This window comes from Mytilus californianus, unplaced genomic scaffold (genome assembly GCF_021869535.1).
Source record: "Mytilus californianus isolate M0D057914Y unplaced genomic scaffold, xbMytCali1.0.p SCAF_14, whole genome shotgun sequence".
Lineage (NCBI taxonomy): Eukaryota > Metazoa > Mollusca > Bivalvia > Mytilida > Mytilidae > Mytilus > Mytilus californianus.
Genome location: NW_026262626.1, coordinates 25,037,505 through 25,064,034, shown reverse-complemented (window position 1 = coordinate 25,064,034; position 26,530 = coordinate 25,037,505). Strand labels below are relative to the sequence as shown.

The following is a 26,530-nucleotide window of genomic DNA, read 5'->3' as shown; positions in this document are numbered from 1 at the left end:
TCCTGAACTTGTTTGTCATATTGGAGTCTTCATTAAGCAGTCCTTAGAACTGAGGGGGTCAGCCCTATGTCAGACAAAATTATAATTGTGTTTTTTACATAAATTTGTTAGTTGAATTCTTTCTTAAAATATGTTCTATTGTATTCTATTGTATTGTATTTAATTGTATTGTTTGTTTGTATTGCTTTGACCCTTATGGGTATAATTTTGCAATAAAGATTATTTTAATTACAGGGAAGTCACTTTTATATTACAATGCCAATGCTAGAGAGACCAGAAATTACAAAGAATTAGTATACAAACTAACACTGAAATAAAAGAAAAAGAATTTGATCTTCAATATTGAGGTGTTTAATTTTCAAATCATACAGTAGGTATTTATTCGTTACAGTTGTATATCTATCAATTTACCTGTGGTAGTTTCTTCATAAGGGTTGACTGTACTTGCACCTATAAATATACAAAAGTGTAAGAGGTCGTCGTTTATAAAACACTGATAATACACCACCCTAGAATTAGCATACGCTATTTTGCCTATCTAATAAATAAAAGTATACTGAATTCAAGTAAAAGAAATAACTAGCATACCTGTCTTTATTTTTAGGAACGTAAGTGTCTAAAGTCTCGGACTAAACAACTGGAATTATTACTATGTTGACATATTGTCACATGTGAAGCAGGGTCTGTTTACCCTTTTTTAGCACCTAAAATCACCCCCAGTTCGGGTTACTCAGTCTTTAGTTTTCTATGTTGTATTTTGTGAACTGTTGTTTTCTTTTTTAACCATGGCGTTGGCAGTTTATTTTCGACTTATGAGTTTGAATGTCCTTTGGTATGTTTGGTATTCCGCTTCTCTTTTTGAATATTGATATGACAACATAATAGCCTATGTTCAGTTTATATTTATTCTTATTTGTCCTCTCGTGTTTCTGTTAGTAAGCTATACTTGTAAGGTTCAATACTTTTTTATGTTTGCTAAGATGTCTTACAATATTTTATAGTATCAATATTTCAAGTCATTTTTGAAACGCTCTTAACAAAAGACGAATCAACCAGCTCAGATGACATGAACGCAAGAGAAAAAAAGTCGCATTATAAACAAACAATACAAGACAACACTCGTCAGGTTAATACCTTTTTCTTTGTATTTGTAATATTTTGATAATTTTGTGTTACAATGGCAATCTGTTTCATGATGATAATTTCAGCTATATGAATTTTAATTGATTCCACGTAGAATGATGCTTTTTGGTGTCAATACAGACAACTTCTGCTGAAGCTTTGTGTTTAAAATATTCCTGTCAGATTCAAAATGTTAGTAACATATATATTCTTTATTCGGAGATCTGTCAATATAAGAATTGAATGCTCTGGGTTTTTATTAGATTTATACGTGGTGAAAACAACCAACGATCACCTTTTTTCAGCAAAAAGCTCTTTGTGCAAAATATAAAGGTCATTTGCTTTCATTACCGTAACGTATAAATTTTTCAAAAAACAGCACCAATTCTATATCAAATGCTAAGTGTATATCAGGAAAAAATAAATTAACGGGTTTATGACTAACAAGGAAATATAATCGTGTTGATTATCAATATCCTGTGAAGGCAACACTTGCATTTTCATGTATTAAAAATCTACCATATTTCCCTAAAACCAATTTTTATTTTGAAGTAGGACTTGACCTACTTTTATGTCATTTTCAGTTGTGATAGTTTAATGTATGCAAAACAGGTGTGGACGTTCTGAACAGTTTGGACGCCTCTCGAAAGATACATTATTTATCAAAATGCTGATCTATTAGTTCAAAATTTGTTTTGATAGTGATATCAAACACTTTCTGCCAACTTATAGTACATGCTAATTCTGAAATTATTTAACACACTCATTAACTTTAAGTTTCAAACTTGTTCTCGGAAGTCTATTTTCTGTTGTCTAATAAACAGATACGTTATATATAATATCTTGAGACGTTGGCATACGGTCTATTTCGGTTAAGTTGGGGGATAAATTTTACTTTACTTTAGTCCGTCGCCGCAACATTGCATGCAGTTTTAACTTTTGGAGACATTTGTATCTAATTATTCATTTTTCATCCTAATTGTGGTAGAAGAAAGTAAAATAACAAAAACACCAAAATCTGAGGAAAATTCAAAACGGAAATTTTGTAATCAAATGGCAAAATCAAAGCCTAAAACACATCAAACGAATGGAAAACAACTGTCATATTCCTGAATTGGTACAGGCATTTTCTTATGTAGAAAATGGTGATTAAACCTGGTTTTATAGCTAGCTAAACCTTTCACCTGTATGACAGTCGCATAAAATATATTCCATAATATTGACAACGATGTGTGAACAAAACAAAAAGACATACTAGGTAAAAATGTCAAAAAGTGGGGTACAGAGAACGGCTTTTAAACACCTACACCGATCAATCCTTAGCGTGGATGTTTGGCTTTTACACTTGTATCACTACACAGTTAAATCATATTAAGTGTATGTACTTCTTCCTCATTGCAAATTTATAAGTGATTCAATGGTTTTCTGATTTATCTTATTATTTTTCTTCTTTGTGCACATTAGGTTTTTCGACTCAACCATACTGCATATGTCTTTTAAGTACACTTCAATTAGTTCTTGCATCGAAATTTATCAGAACGCATGACTTTCAATCTGTAAAAGCAGCCGCAGCTAAATCCATGGTAAGACATACTGTGGATGCATGCACAGTGTGGGATCAAACAAATCAAAATCCGAGTAAGATAATAGAGCAAGTACAGAAAAACAGTAAGATTTATACACAACAACTTTGAAGACCGAACACCTAACTATGTCACAAATATGGTAAAATCATTAAAATTGGAAATCCTCGAACCATGCTATTCAAGATCAAGTTTGACCTAATAATATTACACATAGCTCGTCAATATCGTACCCCATTCAATATCAAGATAAGAGTAAAAGGCATGCTCTGTAAAAAACTAGACAGCACCATCATTAACATAACTTTGATTGTATATTAAGAACGCTTTAAATGTAAATTGCCTAAGAGAAAACTGTCCATGCTGTCTGATACAGCACAGTTTTTGCGCAAAACCAGTGAAAAAAGTCCTTTACCTTTAGTGAAAAAAAAGATGACCCTGGTTCTTATTTCATTTAGAATTAGAGATACATATATAATGCTATTCCTATCATTAGGTCGATGCCTCTGCTGGTGGACTGATAGTCCCCGAGGGTATAACAAGCCCAGTAGCCAGTACTTCGGAAATGGCATGAAAATACGGATTTTGTGTTATTAAAATTTGCTGTTACAAAATTTTGGAAATTATTTAAAATTAAGGAATGTATCTCCTTCATTCAAAGCTCCGATTCCTTGCCCGGCTTTGGCTATACTTTGTTGTTCTTTTTGGTTTATAGCTCTTCATCTTTTAGATAAGCTTTTGATTTTCAAATATTTTGGCCTCGAGCATCACTGAAGAGACATTAATTGTCGAAATGCGCATCTGGTGCAGAAAAAATTGGTACCGTTTATGTTATCATTAAATGGGAGGTTAACATGGTCCAACAATACATGTTTTTAATTTTTTATTACTGTGGCTTGACTATAGGTGTTGCTGTTTACCTTTACCTATTGTTCAACCAGAATTTAAAATTGACAATACAATAGGGACATTTAAATTGACCAGTTGGTATTGTTAGAGTTAAGTCTACCATGATGCTACCTGTAAAGTTTTTTGTTCACCTAACCCAACTTTTTAAATCCCCGGTATTGATAATATTTCTAAATTTTGCCAAAAAATGTAAATCAGTAAAAGATTTTATTAATTGCATGATAATATAATATGTATGAAAATTAAAATTGTTTTTACATAATAACTGATTTTTAAAATTTTTAACCCTTATACATAATAATGTCCAGTTATCAGTGAAACCAGAAATAGCTATTCAGGTGCTTTCAGTTTCAATTTTCAGATGGATATGTTGTGCATTTCGTCATATGTACCTTCAGGATTTTCATTTTGGATTATTATTTGCAATATTTGAAATCTATTGGAATCAATGTGCATAAAATATTGGATTCATTTTATTTGATATCACTTCTCAAATGCCAGTTTACAGTAATTTTGCTTCTTAAAATGTGACTTTGTTTTTTCCAAGAATGGATTGTCATGAAGGTATCAAGGAGGAAATAATTTATTCAAAATGTGTGGCTTTCACATGATGATGTACATGTACAATTCAAAATAATTTTGGAGTTTACCTTGCAGTGTTTTTCATTGAAATCTATTATGATAGGACTTTTGTGCATAAAATACTGTGTTCACTCAAGGAAATTCAATTTTTATATTAAAGATGGATTTAGTTATCTAAATGGTTAAAAAAAATCATAACTGGAATGGAAGTAGAAGAAATAAGTTCAACCAACATGTTTCTGTGGCTTTAAATGTGATTTTGAAAACATTCATTATAAATTACAGGATATATTATAAGAGTGATTCACTTGTTTAAATGGGATATATATATATCAAGGAAATGAAATTAAATGATATTGATACGGTGGATATAGTCTAATCTAGTGATAAACCTGAAAAATAAAAGTAAATTATTCCCAATGTGTGGATAAAGTTAATGTGAAATTGGAAATAATCATTATAAAATTCTGGATCTAATGTTGTTTAATTCGGAACAGATATTTTGAGAAATGAAATAAAAACTCAATACAGTGGATATTTAGTAAAATCAAGTCATATAGTGAAAAATATGAATAAAATTTTCCAAAATATTTGTAAAGTGAGGATAATTATTTGGAATATAATAATGGAAATAATAAAATAAATCGCAAAATTCTGGATTTAATATCAAGATTCTGTTCCTGTTTATTTGGGATATATGTCATTGGATATTAAATAAACAGAATACTTATAATGGATATAGAGAGAAAATCTAGTGATATAGTGAAAAGTGTGAGAAAATATTCTAAAAGCTTCATAAAATTAGGATAATATTCTAAATTATTGGCTATGAAAACATTATGAGGAAATGTAGTTCATTAAACGATATGCAATTAAATTCCCTACAAAAAACATATATACAGTCTTGTTCTGGCTTGCTCACTCCTAAAATTTGAAATGACAGTAAAATAAAAATCTCTTTTTCCTTCTAAATGTTATGTTTCTTTGGCAATAATATGACCAATTACTTCAAGGAAAACTTCAAAAATAATAAGAATAATCACAATGTTTAATTCCTTTACTTGTTTTAAGATTCTCTAATGAAAAACATCAGAAAATGATTTTTTATTAAATCAGCAGTTTTTAGCAAATATTAGAACATGAAATAAGTTTGCTCCTAGTGGTCATATTCTAGCTTTATTCATACCATATAAACTAGTTTAGACTGAATGCATATTATGTTATTTAACAAAGATAAAAATTGTAGCCACTTTTTTAACTTTTGAAAAAAACCCTATCTCAGTTATACTAAAACAGTAACAATTGAACAAATGAAGTAATAGGACCGCATCCAGGTAGATTCTAAATGCATGAGTGATCATCTATTCATCAACTCTAACAATACCAACTGGTCAATTTAAATGTCCCTATTGTATTGTCAATTTTACAATCTGGTTGAACAATAGGTAAAGGTAAACAGCAACACCTATAGTCAAGTCACAGTAAATGGGGACATATATCGTTAACTTTCTAAACATAAGAATTAGAAGATGCAGAAACTCATCAAAGATATAAATGCCAATGACACAATTTTCAAGTTTATTAGAAAGAATGCCTCTTTTATTGTAAATCGTAGTGCAACATGCTTTTAAATTCGTGATAAAACAACAAGTTGTTCTTTCGTCACAAATATAAGGAAAAAGATATATGGGAAATACATAAATGAACCAGCAACACAAGGACAAAAATAAGCTAAAGACATCTAGAGAGTAGCATAAAGTTATCAACAATCGCTTGGTGTCCACACAGTGTGTCAAGTTGTAAATTATACTCCTTATGTTTAATATATTATTACTTGAAAATATTATTAGTTACACAGTGTGCTAGTGACCTTATACCATATATATGGGGTCAGTAAAGTCCATCCATATGGACTTTACTGACCAATATAGATTGTATAAGGTCTCTATCATACTATGTAACGAATTTATCTTATTGAATTTCTTAACATGTGGCATTTAGACGAATGGCCTATCAAAGTGATCAAGTCTTTAATATTAAGAACCTACTTTCATTGGTCTATACAAAAACAAATGCCAACAATAACAATTTGTTAGCTTTTAATGTGTTTTCTGCATTATTTTCAATCGTTCATCGTCATTTTCTTCATCTGTTCTCCAGATGAAACGGTTTGAAATTTTTCTCAACGCCTTGTGTAAATAGACCAAACACAACTACTAAATGTATACTAAAATGAACCACGCCTTCTAAACCTTTTTGAAATATACAGGGTCTCCTCGCGGTCGCTTTTAACTAATGATGTTTCTAGAAATATATAAAAGGTAGATAAATGTTAATACCTGAATGAATTAGTTTTGTGCCTTCAGCTCTTATAGAGTTGCGTTGTTGCGTCTCACACCAGTAAGTACTAAAATCATATTCAGTTATGTTGTGTATTCTTAGATTATAAAACCCTTCATCAATGATAACTTCAAGTCTTCCGCGGCCGCGGACATTTCTGTTTATCTCATTTCCTCGAGTTACAAGTGTTAAACCTTTCCTCCAACTCTGTGTTGACGTTTCTTTTGAGATCTCACATGACAAGGTAACTTCACTTCCAATCTGAGCATACACATCCTTCTTGCGAAGTCTTTGGTCTCCATGTATGACTGACTCAAACACAACATAATCAGTTAAAGTTTTAAGTTAAGAAATGATCACTTTAGGTGTCAAACAAGAATTAAGTATAAATAAGATGCATATAAAAGCTCTCATCTAAAGTCATTTAAAGTTATATAATGAACATCAAATAAAACAAATGTATTATACGTATATAAAATAAAACACTCATCAATGATACCAGGCTAATAATTTTGTACGCCAGACGCGGCTTCAAAATACTCATCAGTGACGCTCGAATCACAAAAGTTATGAGACCAACTACAGTTTAGTACGAAGTTGAAGAGCATTGATGATTAGTTGTCAATGCAATGTGTTGATAATTTGAGTTTTATGCGAGTGGTGATTCATCTGAAATTACACGTTGTCGTATGAAAGTATGATTCCGTCCCAACTTCAACTTTACGATCAGTATAAAAATATTGAAATGTAGCCGTTAGTTGTCTCGTTTGAATGGTTTTACATTTATCATTTGGGGGCCTTTTATAGCAAACTATGCGGTATGGGTTTGCGCATTGTTTAAGGCAGTACGGTCTCCTATAGTTGTTAACTTCTATGTCATTTGGTATCCGCCGGAGAATTGTTTCATTAAAGAAATACAACATCTTCTTATTTTTATATGTGGTATGATTGCCAATGATACAACTATCCATCAGAGGAGCATGTTACCGTACGGCCTTTAACAATGAACCCAGCTCATATCGTATTGCGGGTTTTTCGCGGGTTTAAAATTTTGTGATTCAGGGTCAATACAGTATATGAAAAATGTTGGCGGTTTTTATTTCAACGGTTTGATAATTCACAATTAACTATTTTGGCGGATACTGACATGTTGAAATTAGACAGATGTAAAAATTGACAGGAAGAAAAAAAAATCAAATTGCTAGGGAGTATCGTTATTGCCATAAAATCAATGTATTCCACATGTGTAAAAACTTCTTGTAAATGTTACGATTGGTTATTAATGAAATTGACCTTTAATATACTTAATAGTTTATAAAGTTATCAAGTGTGCTTACAACTCTTATGTAATTTGACACTAAGTTGTATCTGAAATATAAACATAGGGTGATATAGTATGATTGTCAATGGGATAATAATTCAAAAAGACCAAAGGACAAACATTTATGGTCATACATCGACTTCTCCCGTCCCGCAGTAAAACCCTTGCCCAAGTTGGTCGTCCGAGGGGTTCTTTTGTGGTCTGTTGCAAAATATTTCTGCCCTATGTAGCATACCCTCTTTTTTCAGTGGCAGTTTAAATTTCGTATTTCTTACCCCGGATGACTTGTTGCAAAATTTTCCAATTGTAGTCTTTTATATGTTACCGTTTCGAGCAATCTTCAAGCTTATATTATTTGATAACATGTTCAACAATATGCCAAAATTTTGTTATATTGGCCCTGGTGTAAAATAAATCATGGAAAACTAGCTCTTTCTATTTCTCTCTAATAGCATCAGTATGATATTCAGTAACCGTGCATTTGTAAAAATTCACATACCTGCAAGTTGATAAACAATGAAATAGGTCAATATAGTTTGCATGTTATTTATACAGCCATAAACACAATCCTGTGATTTCTATTTTGTTTTATATATTTTGTGTCATCACACAATAAGCAACAACAGAAAGTGACTCTTCAATAAACCAGGAAATTTTTATCCTAATGCAATCATTTTGTATCATTGGTTCTGATTGTACGACAAGGAACGTAACATTTTCTATCTACCTGTCTGTAACTCAGGAAAGCCGACATTTTGAAATATAAAATGTACTCATATGTTATTTCTTCAATTGTAAAAAAAAAATCATTTCTCATGAAAAAATTTTCTTTTTATCTCATTTCATTACATTCTTAGACGTACAAGACGTCTGAAATTGCTCGGTGTTCACATTTCACGACGGAAGCATACATATGACGTCATCTTGTTTAGCTACCAATGACGATACCGTCATTTCAAGGAATTTTCGTTTTATCAAATTTTACCTACAAGTCGCTAGGTAAACTCAATTTGCGACAGTAAAACCCACGTTTTACGCAGGCCAAGCTTCATATACAATACAGGGACTTCATAATTAAGATGCACTTGGATATAAATATATATACATGTATTTACATGAAATATCATGCAATAGGAAACGCAGAACTATATTCAAAATAATTTAAAAAAAAAACACTTTATATTTTCCCAAAAGATATCCTATAGTATAATATATCTTCCAACCCGTTTAAATTCACTTCTGAAAGTTTTTAATCCAACAATAATTTGCTTAATAGGCATCAAAAGTCCATTGCACATAAACATAGTTATATAAAACATGACGACAATTAGATTTCATTTTCTTTTAGAGACCTTTATGATCTGTATGTAATGATCTTCAGTTTCTAAAAATTACAATTTGAAAGGACAATCCTAATCTACAATGTCTACCTTCCGGATTAAAAACACTATAGCAATGACGTGTAGAACGCGGGTTTATTCCAGTGAAGAAGATGGGAATTACTAGTTCTTTAGACATAATTTACTTGAAGATTGACTTCATATTAGTTTCTGGTAACTAGAATGTTAAGGAAATTATGGAACCAATGCTGCATATATACTTAAATATTTCCTATTTTTACGGATTTATTTTTTTCTTCATGAATTTACAGGTATCAACATATATTTATCTTGTGGCACAATTATCAAGCAAGTGAAATAAATAAGCATAATAAGTATTCTATGGAATAACAGTATGATTTCTATGTATTAAGTATAGTAATAACATTTTCATTGATATAATAATAATAGTAATAGTAGTGCAAGAAATATATGTTTATGCATATGGTACAACAGTATACAAATACTTTCAAATACTCATATACACCTATGTATATGCATTTCCCTCATTTAAATTTAATCAATGACCTTTGCCCAGGGGTTCCAGTACAAGTAGTGTTCTTCCACACTTCAATATTTTAGGGATATATGTTTCTCTAAAATCAACTTTTCTTTTATGTAATTTTGAAGTCCTTTTATATGAGTTTTTATATCTTGCATCTTAGATCTGTAAATGAAGTACTTTGTCAGTAAAATAACTTTATTTTTACGGATTGATATTACAATTATAACGAATCCATAACGTAAAATCAACAAAAGATATTTTATTTTGCACGTAAACTTTGGCTTATAATTAATTTTCGTATGTTGATGTCGAAGATTACCGTGACCTTAATAAACAATCAACAAAGAATCAGAAAACAGGTCACTGTATGATAAGATGATAGAGCGATGTTTAGTTGTTGGAGTACTTTGTATTTGCCATGCGTTTAATTATGTTAACTTAACTTTTACATAACAGTTATTAAATAATTTGGTGTATTAATTTTCTTTCTTTCAGAATCAGTTAGCACTATATCTTTCTTTCTAATTCATTTACTTTTCTTCCAACACAGACTTTTCCTCAAACCTGGGATGTGTGACTGTCGAATTCTACCGAGAGAGGTCATGGTTAGGACTCAACAGACGGATAAGCTGTGGTTGAATTATAGTGCAGGAAGATTATTAGCTACATAGTGTGCTAGTGACCTAATACGGTATATATGGGGTCAGTAAATTCCATATGTTGTGAGAGCGAAGCTCGAATCCCAATATGGAATTTACTGACCCCATATATATTGTACTAGGTCACTAGCACACTATGTAAGGAATTTATCTTACCGACTATCTTAACATGTGGCGTTTAGACTAGTGGCTTATCAAAATTGATCAAGCCTTCAATACCGTTAATATTAAGAACCTACTTCCATTGGTCTATACAAAAACAAACGCCAACAATAACAACTTGTTAACTTAAAATGTGTTTTATGAATTTATTTCAATCGTTTATCATCAATTTCTTCGTTTTTTGAAACCTTTAAGATTTTTCCTCAATACTGTGTTGTTTTTTATAAACGGAACTAACACCACTACTAACCGTGTATTGAAATAAGCACCGCCTATTAACCTAATATGGAACCCTACTAACCTAATATGGAATATACACGGTCTCCACGCGGTTGCTTTTAACTAATCATATTCCTAAAAATGTATATGAGGTAAGATAAAGCAAATTACATTTCCGAAGATGTGGGTATGATAATCGATTTTCTTTTAAATGACTATATACACGAGTCATTCAAGTATATAATTTATACTAATTTTTTTTAATTTGAAGCAAAATATGATCTTAAAGTGTTGATTTCAAATTCATAACACACATGTTGCCAAGGACCCGAGACTCCTTTAATGGCAGTCTCAGATAGAACATCTAGAAAGTAATAAGATTTTATCAGGTTAATTACATTAGGGGCTTGTGCCCATTACCAAGCCTTTTTCCAATTGTAGTTTTAAAATGCAAGTTTTCTTAAATTTAGGAATTCAGACAGTCTAATACTAGATATAATCAATTAGTAAATTTTGAAAGTATAAACGACGACAAGAAAAAATCTTTGGTTAATGATAACTAATTAATCCCAATAGAGTCTGCACGGAAACAATAGGAATGAAACCACATGAAGAACCGAAAAAACGAATTGACAAAAAAACAACGGGGAAAAACCTTCGTTTTACCTTGATTGTAAATCTGAGTGACATTATTTCAGAAAAATTAAGCGCAAACTAAATGCGAGACTGGCCTTCACTTTTATTATCAAACAAATTGAAGGCATCTTACAAATGATACAAAAAGGTCATGGAAGTGGGTTTGGATGTAATTCCTTCGTGTCTGCATCCTTTTTAGTTACCCTATTTTACTCTTTACTTAAAAATTTGATTATTTTCCAAGAGGCCTTGGATTTGGCTAGCCAAAATACAATTAGACGAGAGAGAGGCGAAAGATACCAAAGGGACATTCAAACTCATAAGCTATAAATCAACTGACAACGCCAAGGATAAAAAAGAAAAGACAAATAACACTACACAAAACACAAGATAGAAAACAAATGACTGAGCAACACGAACACCAACAAAACCCGAAGGTCATCTAAGGTTCTCCAAAATGGTACACAGGGCCAGTTCCACATTTGGCACCCGTTGTGCTACTCACTTTTAGTGAAAAGGGAACGAGATTGTGGTTTAATTAGATCATATCCTTCGTCATCTCTAAAACAGATTACTCCATAACGGTCAATCAACTCGTGATTGCGTTCATAAAACTTACAATGGGATGATTTCAACATACAACTCTTGGTTTACAAGCTTCCAAGTGAGCCTATATATTAGGAATTCATAAATATGTAAACAAAATCAAATTTGAAGACGTGATATACATCTATAAGTCATTATAATTTACTCCTAGCTGAATCTTGCTTTTATTGATTGAAAATATTGAACATTCTGTTTCTGATTTATTTATATCTGTGCTATTTATACTATTTTATTTACAAAGGTTTGTTCGAAAAAAGACCTAATTATAATGATTATTCCTAGGTAAACTGCGGTTCTGCTTGATGTAAACCATGCCATGGTAACAGCGTATAAATACATGTATATGTAAAACATCTGGAAGACATTTGTATAATTAATATTAGAATGAACACAATATGGACATGGACCTATTATGCTGTTTATTGGTTTATATTCAATATTTGTAGTAAGTACCACAAATAATATGAAAACCTGCAATCGATCAAAATTGGGTATATAACCGTGAATTTGTCTGGGTATATTATGTCCCAAGATTGTTTCAATCATCTTGAATGAGGTGCATATTCAGCTAGCCAAATTGGAAATTTTTAATGGATTTCTTTTACTTTTTAAGACATATTTATAAAAAAAAATGGATTTGGTTTTTTCCTCTTAAATTTGTACTTTCAGTTTTAAAATTTTGGCTCGAAAATCACAAGTGCTTTTGGATACGGTATTTTCATATTGCGTTTGTCATTGTTTGCACTGTATATTCAGTTGTACAATGTAACAAGTAAATACCAAACCAAAGTAATCCAACGCCTGGTGAAGCTGTAGTACGGTAGAGTCCCTGTAGTGGATACCTTGGGTATGATAAAGCACATAAAATATAGAATGTCTAATAACATCAATGCTTTGGGGATTGCTGCAGAAAATTTATTGAACGACATAATTCGGTGCCATCGTCACAAACGGTTGCATACGAAAAAGGGTAATAAAACATATTCCCTTGAAACGTTTTTGAATAATAAACATATATCTTGGGTGTTTCAAAGCACCTTTATTTTTTTATTTGGTGTTTCTATAGAATATTTAGGAACTTTAGGTTACATGGTTACTTAAGCTTGTACACAGGAAAGAAAAGGGTGAACATTTGATTGGTTAACTTCAAGTTATGGTTATTTTCTAATATGCAATGAAATTCTATGTGAAATTTTGTCTATAGTACTGGACAGGATAAAACTTTACTCATGCCAAGTATTTCCTTATTTGAAACAACGATAACTTCTGGACAATTTTTTGAAAAGTGCAAATTTAACAAAGACTAATAGGGGAAAATCAATGGTGGTATTACACCTTAGGTAATGATGAAATACCATCTGAGGTGAATATTGCCAACGATAATTTTGACAAATCAGGATACAAAATCAAATGCCGACCGACAGAGGATGTACTACACCTCTTGAAAACTGTTCTCGTCAATAAAATCTTTGAATTTAAAGAACATCTATATCAACCATGTCTTAGTGCAGCTGTTAGGGCTTACTTTTTTTTCCGTAATGTTGTAATATTCTAATGTACAACATCATGGAAGAAAGTATTTCTAAATATGGTGAATGGAATGATTATAATGTGTACATATCAGTCCGGTTGGTATCATGTGACTTTGGTCTCATTTTTCTGGTTCATAGGTCAATGTTAACTACTATTAAGTTTGCATGGTTTGGTCAGTTTCTTGTATACTATATGCAATAGGTCAACTATATTTGGTTTATGTAATGGTTGCAAGGTGTACATGTGTGTTTGGCTGTGTTCATCTGACCTTGATCATATTTTATGGTCCATTGATCAAAATTACGTTTTCCTGGTTAAGTGTTCTTCTTACATATTATTTGCAATAAGGTTAACTTAAGTTCATACATGTAATGATCGTAAGATATGCATGTCTGTCTGGCAGGGCTTGTCTGAACTTGACTTCATGTTCATGATTCATTGGTCAATATTAAGTTTGCATGGTTTGGTGTGTTTCTTGCATACTATATGCAATATGTCAAGTATATTTTGTGTATATACTGATTGTAAGGTTTACATTCTGACTGGCTTGGTTTATTTTACCCATAACTCCTTGAAAAACTTGAATAAGTATTTGTTAGATCTGATGAGAAAATTCTTCGCATATTCAATATTCCAAATGATATATACTTCAATATAACACTATTTACACTCACAACAGTAGAAAGTAAAATCACAAAAATACTGAACTCTGAGGAAAATTGAAAAAGGAAAGTCCCTTATCAAATGGCAAAATCAAAAGCTCAAACACATCAAACGAATGGACAACAACTGTCACATTCCCGACTTGGCACAGGCATTTTCTTATGTAGAAAATGGTGAATTGAACCTGGTTTTACAGCCAGCCAAACCTCTCACTTGTATGACAGTCCCATCAAATTCCACTATACCGACAACGATGCGTGAACAAAACAAACAGACACAACAGGGAAAAATGTCAAAAATAGGGGTACAGCAGTCAACATTGTGTTATCATCTTAATCACCATAAAAATAAACAAATTTAACAAAGAAGCACAAAAAGGCTTACATCAAATTTAAAATCCTCATTTTGCTTTTTTATTATACGATTTTATTTATCTATGTAAAATCCACCCATAAAGGATGGAAGGTTTTAAGTACTGGCGTAGAATCGCGCGTTAGACGTCACACAGGTAGATATAAAATAATTTTGTCGTTCAAAGTATGACGGGATACATAAGTACAGAGTCACGTCAAAAGCAACAGTAGTATACCGCTATATGCAGGCAGGACATAGGGTTCCATGGAACCCTTAATGGAAACCTGGGGAAAGTGGATTTACAAACGTCATTCTATTGTAAATCTTGTCTTGTTCATTTATTTTTCCTGATTTGATGCATTTTTCTATATTTTCTACACATATTTGAAGCAATGAAATATGGAAAAAAATATTTCGTTTTATTCCTCAGCTTTTGCAGAGGCAGATTTTTTTCAAATAGGTGCAGACTTATCAAAAGAAAATCATGATTTACATGACCATTTACTAGAAAAAGGGAAACAATGTACGCACTTGTAAACGGGACTACAAAGTATATTTAATGGTGGGACTTTTTTCTTGTTATTTTAAACATGTAGCAGTTAACGATTATATTCGGTTTTTTTTATTGCATGATACCTATTCCAAATCTTCCATATGATAAAACATATGGTGTACAAAGGGGTTCAAAACAAATGAAAGCTAGGCATTTTGAAATACTAACGTTTCAAACCATTCGTTCAGTTTTCGAGTTTTAATCCGTTTTTCAGACACTTTAAGCAGTAGGTCAACTATATTTGATGAAAAGCATGATTGCAAATATCATTTATTTATGTATTTCTCTGTCTTGGGTGTTCTTGCATTAATTTGTACTGTATTCCCGTCATGTAATGTCATTTTAGCAGTATGTTTAACATTGCCATAAAGCGCGAGGTTTGGCTAGCCACAAAACCAGGTTCAACCCACCATGTTTTCCTAAATGGTCCTGTACCAAGTCAGGAATATGGCAGTTGTTATCTATAGTTGGTTTCTATGTATGTTGCATTGTCGTTTGTTTTTTGTTGCACTTCAGTGTTCTGTTGTTTCGTTGTTTTCCTCTTATAGGTGATGTGTTTCCCTCGATTTTAGTTTGTAACCCGGATTTGTTTTCTCTCAATCGATTTATGCTTTTGAACAGCGGTATACTACTGTTTCCTTTATTTAATACATATCTATCTATCAAATAACATAAGCAATAGGTTGAATATATTTGGTGTATCGAATGATTCCCCTTACCTCGGACAGTGATGAAACAATACAACATATGAACAATCTGTCACAACCATATGAAAAAAGCGTGACTCATTAGATTAGAACGAAGTACAAAGTACAACTCATAAAAGGCAAAATGACATGAGACACTAAGTACCGGTCTAAGAGTTCTGCCAGTTAATTGAAGTTTATGTCAAAGCCAATTACAATCACCATTTTATTTCATCAAATACCACAATGATCATTTATTATTTAGCAGTGTAATTTATAATTTTGATATACATTTATATATATATATATCAAAAGTAAAATAAGGTCCGATAAACCGGTTACAGTGTTTGTTAGTAGTATTCAATTTTCGGTCCTTCTGGTGGATACTCGGTGAACCAGGTTACCGTTGACGACACAGAGAAATATACTTGGTTTCCTTTGAAGTGAACATTACAGTCTGATGTTAATTATGTTAAGAAATCAATAACTTTGTTAAACCTTCATGACATTTTATGAAGCTTGGACTGAAGATTCTCCAGGATGTAGAGAGTGCGTTTTGAGAAAAAAAATTTGTTTTTTTATTTCCCAATTATTTAATAGACTGCTATTATAATCATTAACAGCAATTTGTTTTTAAGAAAAAGCATTAAAATGTGACACAAGCTAAAATAGAAATTCACTGAAAAAGATAAACATGTTTGTTTATATAAGGCCAATAAGGTTTGGAAGTACATACGAATAATAGTAGACGTGTTTCATATGATACAAAATGGTTTGTGTTATGGAACTAGAAAAAGTACAAAAACATAAAAATGGTTACGGGGCAAAATGAGTATAATTCAAAATAGCATGTTGTCGGATCTGCTGTAAAAGATAGTATTTGCCATATTATATCATTTACCATAATTGCAACAACTACGGTCTGTAATAGTCTAAAATATGCGGACAAAATTCTAAAACTACAATAATGCACATAGAGTCAAAACGCACAAAACTAGAAAATAAGGGAGTGGTGAATGGGAAAAGAAATACGATTATGCTTGATCGATTTGACATACAACTTGCTTGCTGCTTGCAAAATTTTTGAATGTTGCGAGATGCTGGGATGCATACTGTGCAAGATAAATTTGATTGAATTTATTGGATTAGGTTAAACCGGGAAATTTGGAAAATCAAAGCTGATTGGTAGATAAATATATCCCAGACAAAGCAAGATTCAAATAGGACAATCCGATTGGCTGTTGTCCGTAACCAGCCAAAACAAACGTGAAAAGGAGGTGCAGGGTTTTATAAAAAATAGCAATCAAATAATACGAAACTAAGGAATGTACAAATGCTTCTACAATACATGTATCTATATTAATACTGTATTTTCAAAGAATACTTCCGTATATAATATAATAGTCAAATAGATATCGTTGGTTTTCCAAGCTTCACAGTGGAACTTGTGGACTTGTGGAAAAAAACTCATGGCATCTGTTCATTGGTCTGTCTATGCATCCAATCTTGCAACCCTTTGTCCGGCTAATGAATTTTTTATCAAAAGTTATTATCCGTAATGCCGTGCTAAAATTTGAAATTCAGCACTGATCAACTTTTTCTGTATGTTGTTTCCGTTTATAGATTTTGAAATTATAAAGAAACTAAGGTTTCAACTCCCTCAGGCAAAGTTGACCTTAATTGAATTTGGCTATTTTTTTAGGTATTTTTGTCATATAGCTTCAACTGTTTCGGTACTTATACATCCTCGGATTTCAAATGTTTGTCTTTGAGCGTTCCTGATGAAAGTAAATCCAGAAAAGCGCTTCGCACGCATGAAATTATTAAACGTGTTGTTTTCAATTTTTTACAGCACTGGGTCGATACCTCTGCTGGTGGACTATCAGTCCCCGAGGGTATCATCAGCTCAGAAGTCAGTACTTCGGTACTGACATGATTTATAACAAACCTTTCTAAAATTGTCCGTTGATAAATTTTGAAATTATAAAGAAATAAGGTTTCAACTCCCTCAGGCAAAGTTGACCTTAGATGAATTTGGCTAATTTTTTTTAGGTATTTTTGTCATATAGCTCTTCAACTGTTTCGGTACTTAAACATTCTCGGATTTCAAATGTTTGTCTTTGAGCGCTCCTGATGAAGGTAAATCCAGAAAAGCGCTTTGAACGCATGAAATTATTAAACGTGTTGTTTTCAATTTTTTGTGATTTACCTACTGATGTTGTCCCTCTACAGACATGTGGTTGGAAAACCTTGCTCAGATTCGCTTTTCATTACATAACAAGAGGCTGTCAGAGAGACACCAAATCGGATTTTCCTGCAGAGGTCGAATCCTGAACAGTTGAGCAAGTATGGACACACAACTTAAGCTTAAAACAGCTCTGAATTTGGATTGTGATTGAATATTTGATACAGCATAGGTTTGTGACACAAAATAAATGCGGTCAAGAAGTGAAAAATTTGAAATTGGACATTTACCTATTATGGTCCAATATCCAAATCTATGAACATTGCTAGAATCGGCATATCAAGGAACCCCAAGAATTCAATTTTTAATGAAATACTTCTTGGTTAAGCCATTTCTGTTTAAAGGGAAATAACTTTATTTCCATTAACCAATAATGTAAATCTAAAATTAGATATGATTTAACTATATCTCTAAAATTAGATATGATTTAACTATATCTCTAAAATTAGATATGATTTAACTATATCTCTAAAATTAGATATGATTTAACTATATCTCTAAAATTAGATATGATGTAATTAGATATGATGTTATATTTATTTTCAAATTATATTCTAATATAATTAATAGTTTTCAAATAAATCTGTCATTACAATTATAATTGGGTGATTGACAATTACCAGATTGTGTGTTATCTTGATAATAGGTGAAACTCATTTAAAAACACTTAGTGTAATCAAACTTTATATATATAGTTAATAGTTCCCAATATTTTTTCTTCCATTGTAACAAACTAATATAGATCTGCAACTTATCTATGAAATTCTACAACTTTATCTACACAATGTAATGTAATGAAATATATCCTTTAATAAAAATTGATTATTATCTAATGAATTCGCAAATCTGGAACAGGATCAAGTAAAAATTAAAATTAACACACAAAACAAATAGAGCATTCAGAAAATTAGTTTATACAGAATAACAAACAAACCTACCACAAAATTCTTCAAACAATTTACCAAAGAGAAGAAAAAAAAATCCAATGTCATTTATCATTAATAGATTAAAAATCTTTTAAAAGATGAGATTAATTCATCAAAAATTGAATTCTTGGAAAAGAGCTATAACTGATTAACGAGAAAAGCTAAAATCGTGAAAATTGAACTTGACCTTCATTTAATCACAGGAAACAACATATCTAAATTTGAAAAAAAAAATTCAAAGCGTTTTCATGTAAATGAACGGACACTGTTTGGCAGCCGTCCGCCCGCCGTACATCGCCAAATCAATAACCGATTTTTATTTCGAAAATCCGGTTAAAAACCATAGCTAAGAGGAATGACAGAGAAGAATTTAACCTCGAGAAACTATCATCAACTTAGGCACAGCCAAGATTGACAATGTCTTTTGTGTAAACAATATTGTATTGTGAAAATAATAACATAAACATGATCACAAATATGACAGTTTTACAATGATTTGAAAACGAGTTAATTTTCATTTTACAAATTCCTGTAGTATATGAATTGAATACTCTTTTTTGTAAATTTATAGGGAAGTAAAAGCGTTGGCCGATGTACATTTTGTATGAAGCGTTTCCGCTTTCTAAATATGTGCGAATGGTCAACGCTTTTACGTCTATATAAAATTACTAAAAGAAGCATTCAATTACATTTTTTGCGAAGATCATAAAAACACTATTTCAATTAAGTTTTTCTATTCTATTGTGTTTACCTGTGCACGTTATGTGGAAGCTCGTGTCATCATGAATGTTATATTTCATTTTGAAAATGAAGGTTAATTTCAGAATGACGAGAGATTGCTGTTAGCCAATCAAAATAACGTATATATAATGCTGCTTCAAAATGTTGACTACTATTTACTAAGTGATATTTTGCATGATTTTGTTTCAAGATTGCATATGCAGGAACCTAGCTGTTGCTGTTTTACAATGCTATAAATTGTCTCTTGTGGAGAGTTGTCTCATTGGCAATCATACCACATCTTCTTTTTTATATTAATATTTTCCTTATTAGTGATGATTCTTTCTAGTTGTGAAATAAAATATCGTAAGTTTTCAACAGGAAGAAAACACGTGATACTGCACTTTTCTAAGCAAAAATTACTCGCAAAAGTGTTGCATACTTCTTTCCATGTCGATATAGAACTTAAATCCACTGACATGTTCGGGAAATGGTTTCAGATGACATACGATCACGTTCCGGGTTTTGGTGAAATTTTCATCAATATATACTATAACTTTTTTTTTATACGCATTTATCATATTATGTGTTTTGATACTAAATCTATAATAATGCATTCGATTAAAATCATTTGCAACTGTTATATAATTTAAGAACTTATCACATTACTTTTTGGACACCTGTGTATGGTTCAAGAATCGAAGTTTTCTTCTAGCTGTATTTTCGTTGTTTTGTCGTACATTTACTAACACATTGGCGTATATCCTATATCTCCTTTTGTAGTAATAATGTCGTGAAAAGAGTTTTTAGTCAGATACTACTTCCTATACTGACAAACATTCAATTTTATTATTCATGCAATGGCAAACGAAAGATGCATGTACTTAACGATGTTTAAATTTTGAATTATGCGCGAGAACTAATTTAAATGATTTTGCATTTGTAACTCAAAAGTGTTCTTACTAACAAAAATGTGTGCTGATAAAATATATTGGTTTCATATTATGTTTCACAAGTTAAATTTTTAATTTTTTTAGCAGACATCGTTATTATACACACAGAATACGAATATCAAAGGCCAGGAGTGAAATCGTTTAAGTCTCATCTAGAAAACTTTTCAAAAGAATTGGATACAACAGTATCATTATCAAGTTGTTTGAGGAAATTTCTCTATGAGAACAATATAGCAGTGCTGTCGAAATTGAAACAGTGCTTGGAAAATGTAAACATGTATATATCCCAGAATACACGCAAACTGATACGTTTTGGGCCAAATGAAATGTTGATACGGTATGTCCTTGCGAAACAAGAAACCAACAAATATATTACATTCGTAAGTTACTGTGGAGGCTGGGACTTGGCTGATGGTCGATTCCTGTCGGTAAATACGAAAAGTGCAATTTTAGACTATTTTCATTGTAATAAGCAATCTCCAAACGACATAATGAATGACAATTACAAAAAGAAGTATGAAAAATCCTTCAGATTTGATTTGAACCATTTGATTTTGACTTTACTTTTGATACAACACAAACAAGTATGTTCATACTTGACATAAAGGAACTGCTGTTACTGTTTATTGTAGAGATTGTCAGTTGTTGAATTTTCTAATGTATATCAAATAATCTGATTAAAATGAAACCTCTCAGCGCTTCGGTTTTCTGATATGTCGAGTGGGACCTCACACGCGACATATAAATAAACGATAACAAGTGATAGGTATTAAAAGACTGAACTTTGGGCAACATTTTGGTTTCTCATTTTCATCTTTAAAATAATATCTCCTGCTTTGGACTTAATCAGTCACATGATGTTCACGGCTGAGCAAGGTTTAAATCGTTCTTGGAGTCAAAAGTAATATGTCATGATCAACAGTTGAAAGTCTTGTTGACAGTATATTGAAAAAAACTTATAGAGAACAAACAATTGGGTTTTGGGACGATATCGTTTGAATAATATTTAGAACATTCATTAAATTAAGCCTTAGAATGCCCTTTGGAAATAACAAGACCGATATTCATTGTGGATCAGTAGGTCAAAGAAAATGAAATCATCATAGATATCAGGATAAAATTTTGTACACCGGACGCGCGTTCTTTCAATTAAACACTCATCAGTGACGCTTGAATTTAAAAGAAAAGATTCCCAAATAAAGAACGAAGATACGCCCATTTAGGACCCAAAATTCCAAATACCATCAACATGATCAATACCATCATTGTCATGAAAATTGTTTGGACTGGTATTGTGAAAATAATTGTATAAAGTTCGAGATTGCATGTACGTTACGTAAGTGCGTCAATATTTGTGATGTCCTGTGGTTTCTGTCTTTGATGGAAGATGTTCGTTGTTGTTCTGTAGTTTGCATGTTGTGTCGACTATTATATTATTTTTTGTGCGTTTTTCTGTAATGAGTGTTCTTGCGTGTGTTTGTTCTGTATTTCTGTCACGTAGTGTTGTCATTTTAGCGATATTTTTTAACATTTTCATATAAGCGGGAGGGTTGACTAGCCATAAAACCAGGTCCAACCTACCTTTTTTACTTAAAATGACCTGTACCAAGTCAGGAATATGGCAGTTGTTGTCAATTAGTTCGTTTCTATGTATGTTGGCGTTTGTTTTTGTTGTACTTGGGTGTTCCTGTTGTTCCTTTGTTTTCCTCTTATAATTGATGTGATTCCCTCGGTTTTAGTTAAATAAATTAAGTTTTTAAATAACGTCCTATATACAGTAAACTTGCAGAAATATCCGTATCAACGCTATTTTATGCCAACACAGGCTCACTATTTGGCTGGTGATACGCTTTAAGACAGAATTTACAAGTACTTGTCCTTTGTTATAATATTTGACCACCATAGTGCTTCGATTTATACACTAGACCTCCACACTATCTAATCAAACAAAGGTTTTTCTTTTTAATCAAATGGTCGTCTGAAAAATTATCTACTGCAACTCATGTAGTCTTTTTCGGTAATGAAAAAAGTAAATGTGCTAGATAGTCCTATGGCAGTGTGATGAGATGATTCTGAAACTTGGTGTGACAAAGATTGTCTTTTTTTATCTTGAAGTCGATGGTTATAACCAGCCACTGACAGAAGCTATGAATGAACTTAGATAAAACAATCAATTGGGTTTTGGAAGATATCGTTTGAACAATATTTAAAACATTCATCAAATTTAGCCTTAAAATGCTCCTTGTAAATAACAAGACCGATATTAATTTGGGGTCAGTAGATCAAAGAAAATACACTCATCATAGTTCAAAGGAAGTTATTGCCCAGCTTAAGGTAAACAAAGTAAAACGTGTATCAAAAAAGATCATATTCCAAGACATGTAGGACCAGGATAGAGTTGTAGACACACACGAATGATATAGCTACAGTAACTATAACTTCACCGACTCAAATACTTTATTTTTTGTGCACTGTACAATGACAACAAAAAATCGACTCCTGGTGTGAAGAAATTACAGTTGAAAATACTAGCATTAACTTTTAAGTTGATACTGGTGAAAAGAGCAATGTTCTGAACCAATCATACTTTGGGTGTTTGAACACACATATTCAAGACTCAAGTCATTCTCTTGACACAACATAGATGGAATAATAACTTTACCTGTCAAACCTAAAAACAAGAAATATTATGTAGAATTTTATGTTGCTAATGCACAATCGCAATCAGTATTAGGAGCTGCGATATGTATATATCGTCAACCAGTATAATCACTGTATATTTTCTCTTATCGCAGATGCATACATACACAAACTTGACTGTTCCGCGTTATGCCAACTTTATCTATACGACCAGGTAAACTGAATTTGGAACAGTAAGACATCATCTCTATTCTAATGCAAAATAAACAAATCAGTTCGTTTCAGTTATCATTACGTTGTAAAATTTCATAAAACGAAACGAAAATGCCAAAATAATATTATTGGTTTTGGCAACTTAGCAAGATGACGTCATAATTATGTATGCCTCTGGCGTCAAATGTAAACACCGGGTATTATAGGCTTATTGTACGCCTCAGAGTGTAATGAAATTAGATAAAACAGTTTTAAGCGACAAATGCAATATTTTATTTATTTATCGTTGAATTATATGATATTATGAATAGTATTATATGAGGGGGTAAACGAAACAGCCAAAACAATGACTTGTGTATAGAATTATCGGTTTTTTTTCTATTAGAATCGAAATTATTCATGACAGCTATAGATCGCTATTGCTCGGGACTAAATAATCGAAAATAAATGCCCAAACCAATGGTTAAATGAAAACAAAATCTACGGCTGCCATGAATTATTTTTTAAGTATCAACATGGAGCAGATACATTTAACAACAGATCTAGAATATCACTACCGGTCTTTTGTTTAAATTGATTTTTTTATCTAGTTTTAATATCCTTTTGATCAAGTTAACTAAGCAAGTGAATTTATACTGTCCATAGTTAATATGTGTTTGATAACTTGACTTGTTAGAGTCCTTGAAATTGATTAGAGTTACATGGGTTTTTGGATCTGCTGAAAAGTTGATTATTGACATTAAACATGATTGTTTTAACATAAGAACCTACTTTTGACATTTCAAGACGTTTAATTTAACTTTAAAGTTTAAACTATCGGCTTTTCTTTCTATTAGTTTAAGATGAATATAATACTTATTCAAGTTGTGTGCAAGAAAATATTCCAACAATAAAATGAATTGTTTTTCTCTTTACAGAATTGAAATTTTGCTCAATTTTTTTTATCTAATACATATGTGCTGAAAATAGAAAACATTAACTTTTCCATTAAGGCAATACCAACCTCAAAACAAACTCTTCCTAATTAGAAATAACTGTAAACAAAACTTTCAATATGTCAATGTTAAAATGAATCTAAGAATTGAAAATTAGTTGGCGATTAATCTCATTGAATTCAACAAATGTATAACATTAGCTTGCAAACTGGTTTTGGATATTAAATGGAATTCATTTTTCCGTTAGAGATAAGTAAAATTAGTAACTAGGCTCGTCATCGGTTATTTTATTAATTCAAACATAAACACCTATATAAGGACTAAACTATCAAATTTGCCATATTGAAACTTTTATATTGATTGAAATGGTTAAACCTGCGAGGTGAGACAAATTTGCTGAAAGACAGTTGCTGCTTTTACACGATAAACCTGCTTATAATGTCCTTTTGTAGATTAAATGGAGATGTTTTTCTTTGCATATTTATCTCATTTAAATTGGAAAATTAATATTGTTATTTTTGCTTAATTATAGAATTGAGATTTTTTTAACGGCTTCAATCTAAGATAAGTTATTTAAGGTTAAATAAAAAAAAAGTTTACTTCAAATCTTTTATATAAAAAAAGTTAGTACACTGAATATATCTTTCAATGACTTAATAGGGGATCTTGTAGAATTTATTTAGGACAAAGCACGATTCATTTTCACATTTAATGACAAATTGGGAATGTGAAAATAATGAAATAATATATATGAGGCACCTCTCGTTCATCTTTTGTGGGGTGCATGGATTATTTCAATAAACTGTTCGATTCTAAATTTCTTGAAAAAATTGTTTCAAAAGGAGGACGGAAATAAAACATAGTGTGTTTCCATTTAAAAAAAGGAAAACAAAGAAATACAATATTTAGTTTAAAAAAAAGAAGTTTTCTTTCTGTATGTTAATAAACAAATTTGTTTTTAATGAGGTCGGAAAAAAAATTGTTTGTTACCATGGGTTGGGATATCTTCCTATATACATGCTTGTAAAACAGACCTGTTGCTGGTATGGATAACGTTTTGTAACGTCAAATAAAGCAATGCTGTGTAGTGTTATGGAGTAGTATAGCATTGGGTAGAAAGTTATGTCAATGGTTCATAAATGTTTATCTTTTGTTAAAATATCTGTAAAAGTTACAATTGTGAACTGATTTTCATCTAATAAATTAAAATTATTTCATGTGGTTAATGTCTAATTCAAATGTCACGGATTGTTTGTCTTGTAGCTAGTCAATATATAAAAGGGTGTTTTTCCTATGAAATATATGAATGCATATATTAAAAACGTTCAATCGTTATGTGTAATAAGTTTCAAGATGATATGAACACAACTTTAAGGTTAACTACATCAAGCAACAGTGGTATGCTGGCAAGGAACATACGAACAGATAGACTAAAGGATGAATAAACATAATTGCTCCCATAACTGGTTCCAATAGGTGTGGCATAAAACTAAATTTGTAAATAATGTATTATATATACACATGCAAGGAGTTTTAAACCCTTATGCAAATTTGTAAGACAAACTTCACAAAGAAAAGTTCTGATAATTTATAGTCTTGGAGTATTAAATATTAAATATCAATAGAAGCCAATCAGAAAAAAATAGGATACTTAATCTAGATAACATCATAAATAAATGTCAGTATGTGAAATAAAATGATCTAGCTTCTTTGATCTTTTCGGGGTTTTTTTTATAAAAGGTAGGCAGAATATACCAAAGGGATATTCAAACTCATTACACAAAGACAAACTGACCACGTCATGGAAATTAAGGAAAACAAAACCTAAAGGCAAACAACAGTCTACAAAGCACAAAATAGAAACTTAAAAGACTGATTAACAGGAGTCCTACAAAAAGACTGGGGTTATATCAGGTGCTCCAGAAGGTTGAGGATTTCTTGTTTCATTTGTGGTACTCGCCGTGTTGTTTATAAGTGCCTTTAGGAACTCCGACTCATATGAAAATAAAAACAGGTCGACAAGGACGGTCGCGCAGTTGGTTCCAATAGGAATGCCGACAACCTGCTGAAAATTCTACCTCCACAT

General features: G+C 31.5%; 1 protein-coding gene and 1 long non-coding RNA gene across 2 annotated transcripts in view; one reads left to right on the top strand and one right to left on the bottom strand.

Annotated features, from left to right (window-relative positions):
* The window catches only part of LOC127724624 (uncharacterized), a 30,114-nt gene extending 23,138 nt beyond the window's left edge, over window positions 1–6,976 (bottom strand). Inside the window, exons 1-2 of the long non-coding RNA XR_007992612.1 lie at window positions 6,536–6,976; window positions 412–450 (exon numbers count right to left, since the gene is read on the bottom strand). This is a non-coding gene — a long non-coding RNA (uncharacterized LOC127724624). The remainder of the gene's footprint in view (window positions 1–411; window positions 451–6,535) is intronic.
* Window positions 1–26,530, top strand: part of LOC127724604 (40S ribosomal protein S4-like) — a 399,059-nt gene that overhangs the window by 218,657 nt on the left and 153,872 nt on the right. The gene's annotated exons all lie outside the window — the stretch shown is intronic.